This window comes from Pan troglodytes, chromosome 18, assembly GCF_028858775.2.
Source record: "Pan troglodytes isolate AG18354 chromosome 18, NHGRI_mPanTro3-v2.0_pri, whole genome shotgun sequence".
Lineage (NCBI taxonomy): Eukaryota > Metazoa > Chordata > Mammalia > Primates > Hominidae > Pan > Pan troglodytes.
The window spans coordinates 69,601,442-69,618,542 of record NC_072416.2 but is presented as its reverse complement, the minus strand read 5'-3'; the positions used below and the strand labels follow the sequence as shown (position 1 = coordinate 69,618,542).

The 17,101-nt window shown below is 47.6% G+C and overlaps 1 protein-coding gene across 4 annotated transcripts in view; it reads right to left on the bottom strand.

Moving 5' to 3' along the window:
• The window catches only part of ZFHX3 (zinc finger homeobox 3), a 271,903-nt gene extending 259,180 nt beyond the window's left edge, over window positions 1–12,723 (bottom strand). For 2 of the 4 annotated variants that reach the window (XM_016930153.4, XM_016930154.4), the window contains exon 1: window positions 1,852–2,088. The gene's annotated coding sequence lies outside the window, so the exon portion shown is untranslated. Of the gene's footprint in view, window positions 1–1,851; window positions 2,089–12,631 lie in introns of those variants that run through there. The other 2 variants (XM_054669518.2, XM_054669517.2) reach the window with 2 other exon arrangements.
• Between the last annotated feature and the right edge of the window lie 4,378 nt (window positions 12,724–17,101).

Below are 17,101 nucleotides of genomic sequence, written 5' to 3'. Positions count from 1 at the left end.
TTAAAGTGTAAAAGTGCTCGCTTCTGCATCTGCTCCATGTTGTTAAATAACACTTGTGTAATTAAATAAAAGAGCCAAGTGTGACCCCAGCCCACTCTGAGAGGCACTTTACATGCTTTCTGAAAACTATGCTGGAAACACCATGAGGAGAACTCCTTAGTCCTGTAATTTAGCAAAGGGAGAGAGAAAAAGTTTCTTTTGGCCATCATAGCTACACACTCTCTGAAAGGGTGCCTGCAGGGTCTCTGCAAAACAGAATGAACACAAATACAGGCGTGCAAACATCCAGGTATGTACCTCTCTGTGAAGACCCCATTCTTGAAACCCTTCAATTATTTGGAACCGTGGTCTCCTGACTTCCCTCACACCTCACTTTTGCCTTAATTGTTTTTCACGTTTGAGTAGCAAGAGGGATTCAGAATCTCAGGCTGCCAGTGGCTGTTCTGATAACAAGGAGCAGACTCACGTTCCTTGCTACGGCCTTTCTTGATCAGGTTACCTCGGAAGGTGTATGTTTTCCTACCCAATGCAGTCCCCACCACAGCACTCTCGTGTCCTCCTCCAGCCCAGCCTCCTGGAACTCGTGATTTTCAGGGTTTCCCTTGAAACCTATCCAGAAACCACAGCCGTTAATGAACATGAAGATTTGACACCTCCTGAATTCAGGAATGAGGGAACTCGAGGGGCCAACTCTACAAACTCGCACCTGCTGCTTGACGGCAAGGAAACAGAGTTTCCCCAGCTAGGGTGAGCTTTAAATTATACTCTATTTATTTAGTGACTTGTCTCCAAGGATCTCAAAGCATAGAGAGAAATAAGATGATGTGTAACTTTCTCACAATCTACCTTCAAGGCTTTGCCCTGGTGCATTCTGACAAGCAGGACCCAATCTGAAGGAGAGGCCTTCCTTCTGTGCCCAGGCAGAGCCATCTGTCCTCTCTGGGGTTTTCTGTCAGTGGCTTTAGGGAGTCTTCAAGGACTGTTAAATGACACAGAGGGTGGGGGGAGGGATGACCCTCCTGGATTCACCTGCTCACGGCTTTCACTTAAGCCAGTTTAACACACGAGGTACCACTGTGCCACGCAATTCCCTCTTAGCACACACCATGCATGAGCTGCAGTCTTTGCCCTCCAGGCCTTTTCCTATCATAACACAGGTGTGTCCAAGGCAGAAAAGACCATTTTCCAGAAGGTTCGTTTCCCTCCAAGCCTACAATGCTTCTTTTCGTTGTTATTGTTTTTCTGCTACTGACCTAAACATAGGCATTCCTCCTCCTAACAGGATAAAAATCTTGACTCTCTCCTTTGCATCAGCTCCCCACCCCGCCCCTGCCCAAGGAAATAAATGCTCTGACTTTTCCAAGAGTGCGAAAAAACTAAAATTAGAGGGTGGACAAGATGATCTCCAAAGGTGCCCTCCAGCTCCAAAACTCTGATTCTCCCTTTAATTACTCCACAAGTGCATTCTTCACATTGTTTCGAACTGACCAGCGACTTCTCCAGGGCTGAAAAGGGTGCATTTTTAGGCGGAGGCACCCAAACTTCTAAATGACACCAGTACCACAAGTATTCAGAAGGCAGGAACTAATCCAAAAGCAGACTCAGGAAAGGAGGAGGGAGGGGAGGACAGAGGGAAGGGAAGGAAGGAGGAAGGAAGAGCTTTACTGTGTGCCCAGCGGAATTTAGGCGCTCTCACCCTAGGTAGGTGGCAACTGGAGTCTGGGAGTTCAAGTGCATCCAGCCTGCCCTTCCCCCACACGCCCCAAGAGAATGGGAAGTTCAGCCAAGACTCGCAGCACCTGCCCGCGGCTCCAGGCCGGCTGCGCGGACCCGGAGGGAGGCTGCACTCACCTGGCACACCAAGCCTCCGCGCACCTCCGGAGGGAGGCGGCACTTGCAGGTCCGGGGGCCGCGCCGCCATGCGCAACAACGGGAAATTCCAATGGCACCCGAGCCCCGAGCTCACCCACCCCAGGCGGCATGCTCCCCACCTCCCGCTGGCCCCAGGACTCGGAGGTGGCTCTGGTTAGGAGCAGGGGGCCCGGAGACAGGGGAGGGGAGCTCATGGTGGCGGCGGGGCTGGCGGTCGGCCCGTCCCCGGAGGGAGGTCCCCGGGGCGCGGCGGGGATTCACCCACGGGGCGCGGCGCTGGCGTCCGGGTCCCCGGCCTGCCCGCCGCCGCCGCCTCCTCCTCTGCCGCCGCCCGCCCGGAATCGCTTTATGTAAATGAAGCCCAACTCGCAGTTTGCAGCGCGCACCGCCCGGGGAAGGGGGGCGGGCGGGGCGGGGGGCCTTCGGGGATCCACATTACACAGCAACAAAGCGGAAGGTTAATTTGAAACTCACAGCCCCGCTGCCGCTCGGCTCCCCGGGCAAAGCCTGACATCTACAGTCGTGCCGGGCGCAGGCCGGGTTGCTCGGCGGCGACCGCGCCCGCCCGCCCGCAGGGACCCGGGGACGCAGAGGGACGCGCGGGACCCGGGCGCTCAGCTGCGCTCGCTCCGCTCGGGGCGCGGGCCTTGGGGCAGGCCGGGGGGCCCGCGCACCCGCCTGGGGCCAGGAACCCTCGCCGCTCGGCCTGCGCCGCCCCGGGAACCGGCCCCGGCGGGAACAAAGCCCAGGCCCTCCCGGAGGCGCTGACCCCTCGCTCATCAAAGGTCAGGGGCCGGCCTAGAATCGGGCGAGAAGAAAGGGACGCGCCCTCGGCCACTAAAAGGAGCCTGAGGCCTCCGAACTGGAGCCATCGCTCCCTGGGCCCCGTCCACGTCACAGCCAGGCCACTCAAGCATGGGGACAGGAGCCAATGTGGACAGGAATTTATTGGAAACACACACCCATCCTATTAACTGCTTTACAGAGCACTTCTGTTTTTCAGTTGCAGAAACTTATAAAAACATCCCCCTGCTCTCCGTTGAGAGTTTAAGGATAGTTTTTGAGGCCAGAGAAAGAGAAAAGAAGGAGAGATCACTAGAAGGATAGGAAGAAAAGAAGTGGGAAGAAAAGGAGATGCAGTCTACAATGTAAGCCTCCAGGCTCCTTAGCCTCACCTTATAAAGCCACATCACCGCAGAGATAGCAAAGATCGTGCCCTTTCCCAGGGAGTTCCTACCGCCAGGGTAAGATTTAAAGCGGCCACCCCAGTTGGTCAAAGCGATTGCTGGGCGCCTTTCTATCTCCCCAAGTTCACCTTTTCCAGTTGGTCAAAGCGATTGCTGGGCGCCTTCTATCTCCCCAAGTCCACCTTTTTCCATTCTCATCTGAAAGCCAGCCCCAAAGAAATCTCACCGGAAGTCCTCTGTCCTCCCTGTCAGAATCCCACCCTCAGTCTGAATTTACTCCCGATTCTCACAGCACAGAAAGGCACCTGCTTTTACCCTTTCTGAAAACCACCCACCCAGGCTGGCCTTACAGCCTGGAGAGTCTTTTCCTCGGGCACAATAATGAACCATGCAAGTGTTAGAAATATAATCAGCTCATGAGGCGAAGAGCAGTATGTATGGAATTGTATTAGCATGAGGCACACACTGACTCGGGAGAAAAAGGGATGCTTAGCTGGTGAAAACCATCACATCCCCGTATAGAAGGCTTTTTGCACAATGTAAGTTGGGTTCAGATTAATGTAAGTATCTAACCTGTTGGGTACAGACAGCCCCTTTCTACATTTTAGTCCAGAATAGATTCTGGGGAAATTTATTTATTTATTTATTTATTTCAGCTAAGGCCCTGGGAGAAAAGACTGCCTCCAGGGAATCATGTCCGATTAGGGACAAAGGAGGGCACAAGCCCAATTCAGTCACACGTGAGATCATGGGGGCCGGGTGGGGGGAGTGAAGAGCCAACAGGGAAGGTGGAGGATGAGTTGGCAAACCAGACTATGGTCACTGCAGAGCTGCTTCCAGACCACCTGACTTCAGGCCCAAGAACAGGTGGTGTTTTCAAAACACACTGTTATTTATGTTGGCCATATAAGTTGAGAACACCTTAAAGAAAACAATTAATAATTTAATTGAAAAAGTGACTATGAATAAGACATGAAGATGACGTATGCTAGCAGGACCGCAAGCAATGTGGCCCACAACGCAGAGATGCCTCTGGCAATCTCTTCAGGAAAACGAAGATTCCTTACCTGGGATAGGTAAGGCCTGCTGGATAAATTAAAGACAACAAGAAAATGTTGATACTCTCAGAAAATCTAATTTTGCTGCTTTATCTTCATTTTTATTAACAGGGGACAACCTCGTAATCTGGTGACATCATGATCCTGGTAGGCCCACAGACAAATACCTTCAATAAAATAAAAGCTAGAAAGCCCAAAGAACAAGCTATTAAAGTAACCTGGGAGGATGCAGCACTGCCTGGGCAGAAGGCCCGGACGGGATCTGCCCTAATACTGCCACTGTCCCAAGAGGCAGACCCTGCAACCTGCCTCCTGCACTTGAGAGGCCTGACAAGTAGAACTGAGAGTGACCCTGAGTTCCTTTTCTTTATCTGGCACCAGCTACACACATGATGAGGCCTAGTCAAGCCTGCCTTTGTTCCAGGCAAAAATTTAACAGGTAATCCACAGGCAGGTGATCTATGGCCTCTGTACATTATGGAAATGAGGGACTACACACAAGCTGGGTGTCACCTCTACTAAAACTCATTTTCCTTATTCATAAAAACAATACCTCTTCAGAGGGAATTGGCAACTTCTGCACTTACATATGAAATCAGGAGTTTCTCTGAAATACTCCTTGCAAATTCTATCCTCCAGCTCTGGAAGCCCTGGCTCTTCGGAGGGCAGCTGCCTGATGTTAAACCCATGGCCTACCCAGCAGTGACAGCCTGACATTCTCATCGCTCCATCCTGAACACTGCTGACAAATAAACCCACTCTCAGAAAAGGCAATTCTTCCCTTGCAGTTCTCCATACCCAGTCTCGTCTCATCTGGAAAGCGTAATTGGCAACAGCCGAAAGGATAAATATTTAAAAATAAATCAGGGAGCGCTAACCCCTTCCCTACTCCTCCCCTTACCCACTCTCCAAGCCAGAGGCCTGCCCCCTAACGCTGAGCTGGCTGGTAAATTACAATGATTCTACCGAGCCAAACCTGCTTGTCTCTCTCTTTCTCTACACATACACACTTACTAATGCTGTATCCTTCCACTTTTGCAAAGGTAAATATGATCTCTAAGATACAGTGGATGTCAGCATTCTGACTTCCAGCGTAACCTGGGCTCTCTTTTCACAGTACAGCGGGTTTAGACAGATTTGTGCACCCTTCCGGGTTCTTCTATTTTTATTAAATTATACGTATACATTGATTTTTAAAACTAGTGCTTAAATAACCCGGAGGCTTTAACAAAGAAAAATCCAGGAGAGGGCAAGAAACAAAAACAAACGTTCCTGAAATAAACAAGGAACCATTTGGAGCTGAATTGGCCTGAGTTCACCCCATGATTTTGAGGCAGTTATATTTAGGGGCCTGGTACCCGCTGGGTGGCCAGGCCCTCCTGGGTATGGAACAGAATGCAGAAGTTCCTCAGAACAGCTCACATTTGCCTTCATAACCATTGGAAGCTGGTGTGCCAAGGCCTGCACACAGATGTTTTGATTCACATTTTTCTGCTGAAGCCTCAAGGCCTCCATCCATCCCTACAGTGCTAATTCCATAGATTAATTTTTACCCCCAAATCGTAGGTGGAACATTATCTAATTTCCTTACCCACCCTCCCCAGCTCAGGTGCTAAATCTGTCAATGATATCCCACAACAAAGATACAAATGAGTAACCATTTTTTAAAAGCTGTGATTTCGGAGAGTTTTTCTAAATTAATTTTAAGTTACAAAGCCCCAAGTTTTAAGAAAGCCAAAATACAGAAGTTGCCTTAAAACAGCTTTACATGTTAGGTAAAGAGCTCTCTCTCTCTTTCTCGCTCCTTCTTTTTTAAACAAAAATATTATTTCTGAAAGGGCAAAGGGAATTTGCCATGCAAGACTTTTATACCCAGGGGGATTCTTACATTTGTGTTTCTAAACCTTGAAATTGAGAATTTTAATGAAAAGGCGGACAGATGCTTAAGGACAGCATCGCAATCTGGGTCCATACATTACAGGAGAGAGAGGCGCTTTGTTTGGGGCCAAGTAAAAAGAGGTGGGCTCCTATTTTGTTCATAGGCCATTCCCACCGTCTGACACATCCCTTTACAGTCGGTGTGATGCTAACCACTGAATTCTTGGAGGGGAAGCAGGTTGGAAGGAGAAGAAAGGAAAAGGGAAACAGAAGAGGAAAAGAAATGGGCGATGGGATACTGCCTGTTTATACAAATTGTAGATTTAAAAAAAAAAATGCCAACATGGTATCCATTCCATAGTATGTACCAAAAGCACTTTCACACATGAGTTAAAACGATCCATTAAATGCTATATCGAAAGTACAACAACTAGGGTTGGAGTTTGTTTTTTTTTTTTAATGAAGAATTCATTGAGGTTTGCAGTGCTCCCCTATTAAGCTTCTAAGGATGGGGCACAAGACAGGAAGATAGACAAAAGATGACCTTTTTCATGCTTTCCCCCAAATAATTCTAGAATCCTATTTTCTTATCTTTTCATTTTAGGGCATTTGGGTTCAAAAATCTGTGCTAATCTGACTTCAGAGCCCCCGAGCTGAAAAATTCACATATCCTCCAAGTCAGCCAGTGTTTTAGAATTTGGATTTCTATTGAGGCTGTTCCAATCGCCAGTGAGGCCTACGGTAAAAACGTGCTTCATGCTGTTTCGTTTGTCTCTCTGCAGACAAATAGAAACTGTGAAATTTAAAGAATGGATGAAAAAAAGAAGTCTAAAACAAAGAGGTTAAAAAAATAGGACAAATGTTTTTGCTTTTCTGTCTCCCCGGAGCAATTGTTTGGGGAAGTCTGCATTGACAATAACCATGAGAAGGCCATCTAAAGGCGATGCGTACACAAGGGGACTCCTTCCCTGCTGCCTTTGGTCTGGGAGAAAAAGTACCTTAGCTCCGTTCTCCAGAAACAAAAGGCCAGGGCCACGGAAGGGGGGAGAGGTGACAGGGGCTTTCACATGGAGCCAAGTGTCAATGCTGGTTCATTTTTCACCCGTCTTACTTGGAAAGCGGCTCAGGGAACTTCCTAATGACTGCTTTTTCCCTCTCTCCCTATTATTTCTAAACCTAAAAGAACAAAACAATAATTTTTTTTTTAACCTAAAACCCATCACTCTATTAGAGGAAAGCCTTTGGGGCCTATGCAGTCAGATTTTCCTCTTTCCTTTCCTCATCCTACTTTTTTTTTTTCTTTTTTGGAGGGGGGTTCCAATTGTAGATCACATGGAAATAAGAGACACTGGACACCATAGTCATTTTTAGTAACACCAGAACGGCCTTTATATCTACGAAAAGGCAGGAAACGGGGAGAAAACACACATGCACAAAAAACCCAACAGGGATATAAGGCGGTGGTGGGGAGGCTGCGGGGGCAAGGCCTTGAAACACTTTCTTTTTTTTCACAGCATGAAGTCCACTAATGCCAGCTTCAGATTTGCAACTGAATCAAAGTCTCCGAGTCGTCATTACAAGGTTTTTCGGTGGGTGGGGGCATGGAGAAGTGGACAATAAGGATGTATTAAAGACACAGACAAGGTGTGGCAGGGGCAAAGTGGGGGGAGGTGTTACAAAGAAAGGAAGCTGAGATGAATCACCGCGTGCCATGAAAATACCAGGGCGAGTGGATGTCGGAGTGTTTAACCAGATTTGAAGCTGGAAGCATCTTCCCCAGCGGGCAAACCCTAGGACGAGGCACAGCCACGCGACCCTCAGCCTTTGAACCCAGACCTGGCAGCTTAGGAGCACACTCCCCCTTCCCCAGGCAGCCACAGGCTCTGAGCTGAAAGGCAAGGTGGGGGTAGGGATAAGAGGGCCCTGCAAAGAAGCACAATCAACAACTCAAATATGAACGGAAATGACGTCAGCAAAGTGAAGGACCTGTTTACTGCAGATCAAAACAAAACAAACTTCCAAACCTTTTGTGTACACAAGAAAACTCTATAAAAAGCCTTCCTAAAATGTCACCAGGGTCGACACATCAGCAGCCCCACAAGAAAACGCATGACAGTTACCATAGGGGGAGGGGGGAGGAAAGGGGCTGAAGGGAAGATGATCTGGGGGGCTGCGGGGAGGAGTGATAAAACCAGAAGGAGCCCAAAACCCAGTTGCTACTGCCCCCTCTGCTGATCCTTAATATTTATTGGTGTTTATAATCTAAAAGCCATGCTCCACGTTTCACTTAATACAAGGCCAGACAGTGTTGTCTAATGAGGTAGCATTACAATCAGCTTGTAATACTGAATTTTTAATGCTGCCAAGGATTCTGTTACATAATAATATGAAAAACAGAAGCTGAAAGTGGGCTCGCAGGGGACAGGACATTCGAGGTTCCAGGCAGGCGAGCGCCACCAGCCCGGTTCCCCTCCCCCACACCCGCCCCCCTACTTTCTGACGTGCAATCAACCCTCCATCCCGATACAGGAGGTCCGTATGGAAACCAGGAGGATTTTTTTTTTTTTTTTTTTAGGAAATCCACACTTTTCATTATTATTGTTATTATACTCTCATCCGAAGTTTATAGCTCAAGAGTTTGAATTCTAGCTTTTCTGGGGTTAAAGGTCTAAAATGAAAATTAATTTTTTTGGAAGAGGTGGCGAAGAGACAATACAGGGGAGGAGAGGGGTAGCTTATTTTAAGCAAACCAAGAAATTTGGGAGAAAAATCACAGAGGGAGAAAGAACTTGGTGGGGGAGGGAATAGATGTCTGCCGACCATATTCACAGCTGCCGCACTCAGTTTACATTGGTGTAATTTAAAGGCATATATATAGCCGCCGTTGCTCCTCTCTGTAATACCCCAAGACTGTAAATCTATAACCACTGCAATGATTTAGTGATTAAAAACATGATAACATATTGTGTAACTGCAAACCACAGAACCCCTGCCAACTCTCTCTCTCTAAGATAAAGGGGAAAAAAATACAGAAAATGTGTTGCTTGCAGCCATCTTCCTAAACCCAAAAGATTTTAATAAAAGAACCTATACAGCAGACGAATTGGAAAGGGGTGAGTGAATTCTGTGTGAAGCCAGCAAAGGGAGAGAAAAAAAAAAAGGCAGCTTTATGTGGGATTCTTTTCCTTGTACTAACAAATTACGACCTAAACATGCCTTTTCTTTTCTCTCTCTTTTTTTTTAATAGTTTGTTGTAACTGGAATAACTGGTCTTGTGCACTGTCTTGCATATTCAAAGCTGCTTTGTAACCGGATCTAGAGACCCAACCTTATTTGCCTGAACTCAATAGGGGTTTTTTCTCCCCCTCCTCCCGGGTTTTGTTTTGGATTCGGTATTGTGGGTTTTCTGTTGTTGCTGGGAGCCTATGTCTATGCAGGCACAGGCTCTGGTGCCTTTAAACCACAGACAAAACACCTGAAAGGGGGAGGCACAATTTGTAGAATGGCAGGAGGAGCCTAAAATATACACCAAAAAATAAAATCAAAGCAGCTGTAGGGGTTTTGGCCTCTGAGCAGCTGACCTGACCCCGTTCTGTATATTCTTTTATTTCCCCATTGCAGGATTCCTGCACCTTGGGTCAGATTCAAACTCAATGTGACCCTGAGGAGAAGGCAGTCACAGAGTCCTGAAAAGCTGCTCCATATTTAATAGGGGTGGGGGAAGTAAGTGCATATGCATCCAGACTCCCCCAGTGAAGACACCCACACGGCGCACACACACACACACACACACACACACACACAGTCAGGACTGCCAGGCCATGGGACCAGCTCCACCCCAGTTTTCTTGGCCCACACCACTGAGAGCCTGAACTCTCTTTGCGGGCCCCCAAAATCCTCATACCTACAACTCTACACACACACACACACACACACACACACACACACACACACGCAGAGAACACCACTCCTCCAGAGACTTTGTATGTTTAAAAAGTCCACAGATCTGAATCGCCTCCTCTCTGGACCGGAGCAGGGCAGTTTATTCAGAGAAATCAATAGGAAAGAGCATTTGCAAATATTTATATAAGCCCTGTGCGTTTCAGCATTAAGTAATTAAAAACTAAAACCCGAGGAGGGGGAAGGGAGACACACAGACAGAGGAAGGCTGCTGGCCTAGAGTACGTTTTCCTGCCCACACCTCATCTTCCCAAACCGCAATCTTTTCAAAACTGACTCCGTGTACACTTTTTACGAAATCCTCTTCGTACACCATTTGCTAGACTATTTCAAAATCATCTCCAAATATGGATTCACCTACCACCAAGCTTTCAAGACTGACTGTGTCTGTATTCTATCTCTCTTCTCATACACACACAGCAACTCATACTTTTGACACTGCTTCAATCTCTAGTATATTCTCTTTTATTTTCCTATCTCTAATATACCTGCACTAGTTAAAAAAAAAAAAACAACAAACCTAACATTGTAAGATAAGAAGAGGGCCCCCAAAGTGCCCATTCAAGAAGCAAACTCCCAACCCCTAGGTCTCCTGAATACCCCCCACTCCCCTCAACCCACAGGATGTCTACACTTTGGGGGTTCAGCTCCTGAAACCCCCACATGTAAACAGATTTGAAAAAAAAACAACTTCAGCAAAATGGAGTTTTAGAATGAGCTACTATGGAGTGGACTTCCCTATATTGTTCCGGAGGGCAGGGCAGTAAATTCTGGTTGTTCTCCCTCTAAATCCTCTCTAAGAAGCCAAGCAAGGCGCTGGAGCACCCACGCTGCAGATATTGTAGAAATTTACAGTAAATGTAGGTACACGATTGCAGCACGCTGCCCTATTGATTATGCAGATTGTGATCAATCTTCTCCCCTCGCCCACTGCCCAAGCCTCTTTCGGAGGACCTCCAAATAAGTTGGTCTGCAACTAGCTATTCTCCCAAAGTAGGGAGGAAAAAAAGTAATTTTTTAAAAAACATAATAAATCCTCAATTGTCCCCACTGAAAGGGCTCGAGTCTTTTTTAAATTCCAAAGTGAATTTATGTTCTGTAATTTGCATTACAGCCAAGCGATCACCGTCTGTCATATTCTTCAAAGGTACTTAACAAACTGCCTTTTAAAAGTCACTAGAACTGGAGGCCAGAAAAAGGCAATCAGCATGCTCCGTCCATACAGTGCTTAGATCAAGTTTCAATAATTGAGACCAATAAAAATTGTCATATTTACCCTACTTGAAAGCAACAAGGGGGGGAAAGTTAAGACTGGGTGCCTTTTGAAAGCGCTTGTAATCAAAGAATTTGCCACAGTCCAAAGAATAGCACAACATTGAACAAAAGTCAGATTCTGCGCAACAGCTTCATTCGCAAAGTGATATATACATATTTTAATTCAATAGTTAATACAAGAACCCTCCGAGTACTGAGTCCATACACAACTTAATTATATACACTACATGAAATACACTTAGATCTACTCTCCAATAGATATGCAAAAAGACGGACATTAAAATGCATAATGTAAAATTCAGGAACACGGTTTTTGCATCGAGTGGAGCCAGGCGAGGGGTGAGAGTGGGGAACCGAACGTAAACAATCCCAGATTCGCGAGAGCAAAAAAAAAAAAAAAAAAAAAAAAAAAAAAAGAAGAAGAAAGAAAAGAAAAAGAAAAAAGGCATCCTCGGATGTCTCTGAGCTCAGCTGGCGGAAGAAGGCCGGCCGGGCGAGGTCTGGCCCTGGCCAGCGGCGCAGCCCCGAGCCCCCGGGAGCCCCTAGTGTCCAGGGCAGAGCCCCCTCTGGGCGCTCGCGGCGCTGCCAGTGGGGCAGGGCGGAGAGCGCACAGGTAGAGGATCGCGCGGCCGCCTCGCCCCCTCCGGGACCCCGTGGCTACGAACGGGCTCCCGCGTCGCCGGCAAGTCGAGCCCCAGCGCGGAAGGCGCTCGCCCGGCCAGCGGTGGCGGCCGCGGCAGCAGCAGTGGCTGCGACCGCGGCGACTGCTCCGGGCCGGGTGCGCGCCCCGCGCGGCTGCTCAGCCCGGGGCCCCGGCGCCTCTCGGGGTGGGGCAAAGTTGGGGGCCGGGAGCGGCGGGGGCGGGGGCACTCGGCACCGCGGACCCCCCCATACTCCCCCCACCGCCGGCCGCCGCCTTTGTCTCCGAGCTGGTACCCCGGCCGCCCTCCCGCCCTCGGCCCGCGCCCCGGCCGGCCCTGCCTGGCGGCGCCTCCAAACTCGCCGCGCGGGCCTCGCCCCGGGCGCCTCCACCCTCCCGGGGGTCGCCGGCGGCCGGCGGCGGCGGCGCGGGGCCGGGGAGGAGGGGGCGGCCCGGGCTCGGCGGCGGCGGCGGCGGCAGCGGCGGGAGGAGGAGGAAGAAGAAGAAGAGAAAGAGAAAGTTTGGCGTAGGGGGAAGGCGAGCGGGACGCAGCGAGCGAGCAGGGCGCGGGCGCGGGGAGCGCGGGCGGCGGCGGCCGGGCGCGGGAGCCGGGAGGGGGCAGGACGAGCCCCATGCAAAGCAGCCCGGGCGCCCCGAGGAGCCCCGCGTCCGGGCGGTGGCGGCGGGAGGAGGAGGAGGAGCAGGCGGCGGCGGCGGCGGCGGCGGCGGGAAAAAAAAAAGAGGGAAAAGTTGCCACTTACGCGGTTGCTTCTCCGGCGGCGGCGGCTGCAGCGGCGCTGCTGGCGACGGCGGCGGCGGCGGGAGCTGGCGGCGCTTTTAATCCCCAAAAGAGGCGCTCGGGCCGCGGAGCCCATCAAGGCAGCAGCGGCGGCTGGCGGGGGTCGGCGGCGGCGGAGGACGCGCTGCTGGCGGCGGCGGCGGCGGCGGCGGAGCTGGAGCGCGCTCGGCGGAGCCCGGGGCGGGAGGCGGCCGCAGCCGGGGAGCCGGAGCCGCCGCCGCCGCTGCCGCCGAGCAGCATGGTTGGCGGGGAGTTTACAGCCCCCGGAGCGGGCAGGGGCCACGGAAGAGAAGCGGCGGCGGCGGCGGCAGCGGCTCTAGGCTGTAATTGGGATGCAAAGCAGGCGGCGGCGGCGGCGGCGGCTGCGGCCGGGAGGAGGAGGAGGAGGAGGCGGCGGCGGTGGCGGCTGCAGCGGTCGGAGGGGACGCGCTGGAAGTGGGAGCTGATGAGTGAAAAGAAAAAAAAGTCTTTGGATCTTTATTCTGCTAATTAGTTTCCTGCAAAAAATGGCTGTGATTAATTCAGTGCGCATGTGCTTCATTACCCAGGCACGACGGGAAGGGCTAATTAGCCACCTTCTGGATCAATAAGATTCAGCAAAAAAGAAAAGGGGGAGGTGGAGGGAGGCAGAGGGGAGGAAGGGAGGAAAAAAAAAAAAACCAGGGGAAAGTGATGAGCAGGGCAAGGAGAGCAGGAAGAGAGGATGGGAGAAGAGCCTAGAAGAGGGAGAGAGGCTCCAAAAGTTTATGCATGTATTAAAAACACACACACACGACACACACACGAGCGCGCACACACACACGCACACACACACCGAGAAGTGGAATGCATAGGAGCAACAATAGGAACCTGGCTAAGAATCTTTTTAAGATTTTTTTTTCCCTTTCTTCTTCCCCCCCTTCTCTTTTCTTTCTTATTATTTTCCCCTTTCTCTCTCTCTCTCTCTCTCTCTCTAAGCAAACGCAGCAATGTTTAAATTAACTAGGAAAAGAGCATCTCCAAAGAATGGGGGCATTAGTGGAGGGGGACAGCTTAGAGTAAAGGTTTAAGTGAAAGAGCAGAGACTTCGAATAGAGACCACTTTAAATTGCAAATCTGAGATTTTTTAACTGAAGGAAAATTACCTCCCCCCAAATCAGAGGACGAATGAAGAAAATATGGAGAAAACTTTAACACATACCATAGACTAGACAAAAAATATATGTTAATTTTGTGTTCTGAAATAAGACGCAATCGGTCTTCTCTGGTTCTTTAGAAGGAGAGGGGAAGAGAGGAGGGGTGATTAGAAGAAATAAAAGGGAGAAAGTGAATCAGAACTGAAAGGGGATAACTTCAGGAAAGACAAGAAAAGGAAAAGTTGCACTTGGAAACAAGTCCAACTTTCTACCTTTCTGGACTTAAGAGAAAAGTAAAATCAATTTTCTCGTGTGAAACCTGGAAAGCAGATGTTTTCAAAACACAGGAAGCTATTTTGCCATCAAAAGCAGGGATGTAATAAAGGCAGTGAAAAATAATTTCAGACTGAATTCATAAGAGAGAAAGCCAATATATTTAAATATAGAGGAAAGGTCTAGGGTGTAGAAAGGGGAAATTACATACCCCTTCCCTAATGCCAAAAAAAAAAAAGCCTTACAGCTACCTCCAAGAGTTTGGAGCACAGTCACGAAGCCAAAGGGCTTGAAATGAGAGGATGGATTTCAGATAAAGACTAGGAGCGGTACATCCCACTAGAGCCCAAAGGAGATCCCTGGAATCAAAGACAGCAGCCAGGGACCCTACTACTGTACCGATTCCCAGTACATCAAAGCCATCACTTAGGCTGGTGCACGGTACCTCCAAAAAGCAAGCAAACAAACGCAGGAAGAACAAGAGTCAGTGTCTGTCTGTCTCTCTCTCTCTCTCTCCCCCCCCTCTTCTCTGTCTCTTCCCCCCCCTTTCAAATCCTAGCCTCAGCGTCACTGCTACTGCAATAGATTTTTTAAAAATGACAAGTTGTATTTATGTAAGTTCTAAATATGAACTAATACCATTGAAATTACAATGTCTGGAATAAAATAAAATGCAATCAGCACTTTAAGTAATCTGCAAACAAATGTAAAAACAACATTTATGTTTTTGAAGGCATTATTAGTAAACCCTGTAACACCAGATAGCTTGCTAAAACTTATTTTTCTTGGGAAAAAATGTTGCCCTAGCCTACCAGATTATTTATTTTAGAAGGAATTTGGGAATTAATCAGGAAATCTGTTTGATTAGAAAGTAATTCTTCATTTTGAGAGATTTTCCAATGCTCTTAAGAACATGCAGCTTCTTAGTCAAGACTAGAGAGAAAAAAAACGGTTTAGGATTTTGCAGGGTTACCTCATCTAATCCTTCTGAATTCACTCTGGGAATAATGCTATTTTATTTACGGGGGGCGGGGGAAGAAAATACATTTAGAAAAATCAGGGGTTTCCTCTCTGTGAGCCAAATCTGGGTTGCCATTCAAACTTTTTCTGGCTGCTTTTCCATGCAGGACAGCTGATCAATAAAGCCAAGTCCAGCCTGGCTTGCTACAGGTTTCACCAGTCAGTGCTTGCAAAACCTTTGTCATTTTCTAAAAATAAAAAAGCTAAAAGTTATTGTAGAAGAAGGGGCTTTTTTTTGTCCCCTGCACAATGTGTCTTTTGTGAGGTTAATGCCATTCTGGGCTCTCGATAGCCCTGGACAATGGGGAACTCTCTAGGAGCCTGCAAAGATTCTAGCTTTTTTCTTTCTTGCCTTTTTTTTTTTTTTTTTTAAGGGAAGGATGAAACATTCCTACAGTCCAAACACAACCTCTACTTTGATTAAATAAATATTTATCTTTATTGTAGCCATTGTATATTTTTACCTTCAGTTTGTCCGGTTTCTGATTATTATTTTAAATTTTTCAATGGCAACAGTTAATCTTTTTTTTTTTCCCTTTCAGTCCAAAGGGCAGGTCAGTGTAAAATGTAGCTGACTGAAGGAAGACTGGTAAATTCTGAATTTTTCCATAATACATCAGGTAAGGAAAATTGTTCAGACCCTCAGGAATATATTCACTTCCTTTTTATCTGTCTTCACGAATCTTCATAAAGCTGTTTATTTTTTTAAAGATGTGGTAGAATTAAATTCCTCTTTGTAGATCTTGAAAAATCACTTAAATACTATGTATTTATTTTCTTTTAAAATGTAAATAGTACTAGAAGTGAACTTGCAGCTTGTTTCTTATATAAAACGGTGCAGAGGAAGTCATTATTTCCTTTAGTATAAGCTATTTGGAGGAAATTCTGGATATAAATGTATTTCATGTTACAATATAGGAAAATGTCAGCTTAATCTGGTAAATACTTATGCTAATTTTACTGAGTGAATTCGTTATAAGGAGGAGAGGTACCAAGCTTGTATGATTGAATAATGCTTAGACGATAATCCAGCATCTATATGGATTATTTTACGTACAAAATGAAAAAAAAAAAAGGAAACAAGAAATTCAGAATCTAAATCTTTCATTTAGCTGGCAAGAGGGCAGAAAATTTTAGACCAACCTGTTTTTAAGACATTTACATTAGGAGGGAAAGTGGAATGTAGGCTAAATATTGCATTGCTGTGTACATTTCTCTAGCTCTCACTCGAATGGGTATAGATATAAAAACACAAAAATATATGCATAAAGGGGTACATAAATATACATTTGAATGACTTCAGATGTCTTTGCATTTGTGTGTGTGTGTGAATATATCTGTGCACACAGATATACAAGGTGTACATAAATTCAGGTACTGGGCAGAGCTGTGTGAGTGCTCGCTCACTGGGGGCTTGTGTTTCCAGATCTGTTTGAAGCCACTTCTTTGCAAATATAACATAAAAAGGTTGATTTAATGATGAAGATGTGAATGGTGAATTTGAGTAAGAATCTGCTTCCCTGCAATTATCAGAATATGGGGTTGCAATGTGAGCAGCTATTATTTGGTCCAAAGGCTAAAGAGGCAATGGGCCATCTTAAGGGGCAAGGAGGATGAAGGGGTCTTAGGAGATCTCACTTGGAAAAAGCCTAGCTCTGGGCCCTGGGTTTTCTTCCGCAGGGAGATTGGGGACACAGAAGCAAAAAAAAAAAAAAAAAAAAAAAAAAGGAAGAAAAAAGAAAACCCCGTGTGGAGGCAGGAGAGGTTGAAAGGACGCCTCTCCGTACAACTCCAGAGCTAGATCTAAGGAAGGGGATGGAGGGTGAAGAATGTGCGAGTCCCTTTTTGAATGTGTATTGTTATTCTAAGTCTATTGTATGTACGTGTTGCAGTCCTTTCATTTGCCACAACATATGGATTCCATAAATGCAGACATGCCGAAGTGCATCTGTCTGGGTAGTTAACATGATCTAAACATCCCTCTTCGTTCCGCTAACTCCGGCTCTTCTTCGGGCTCCTCGGCA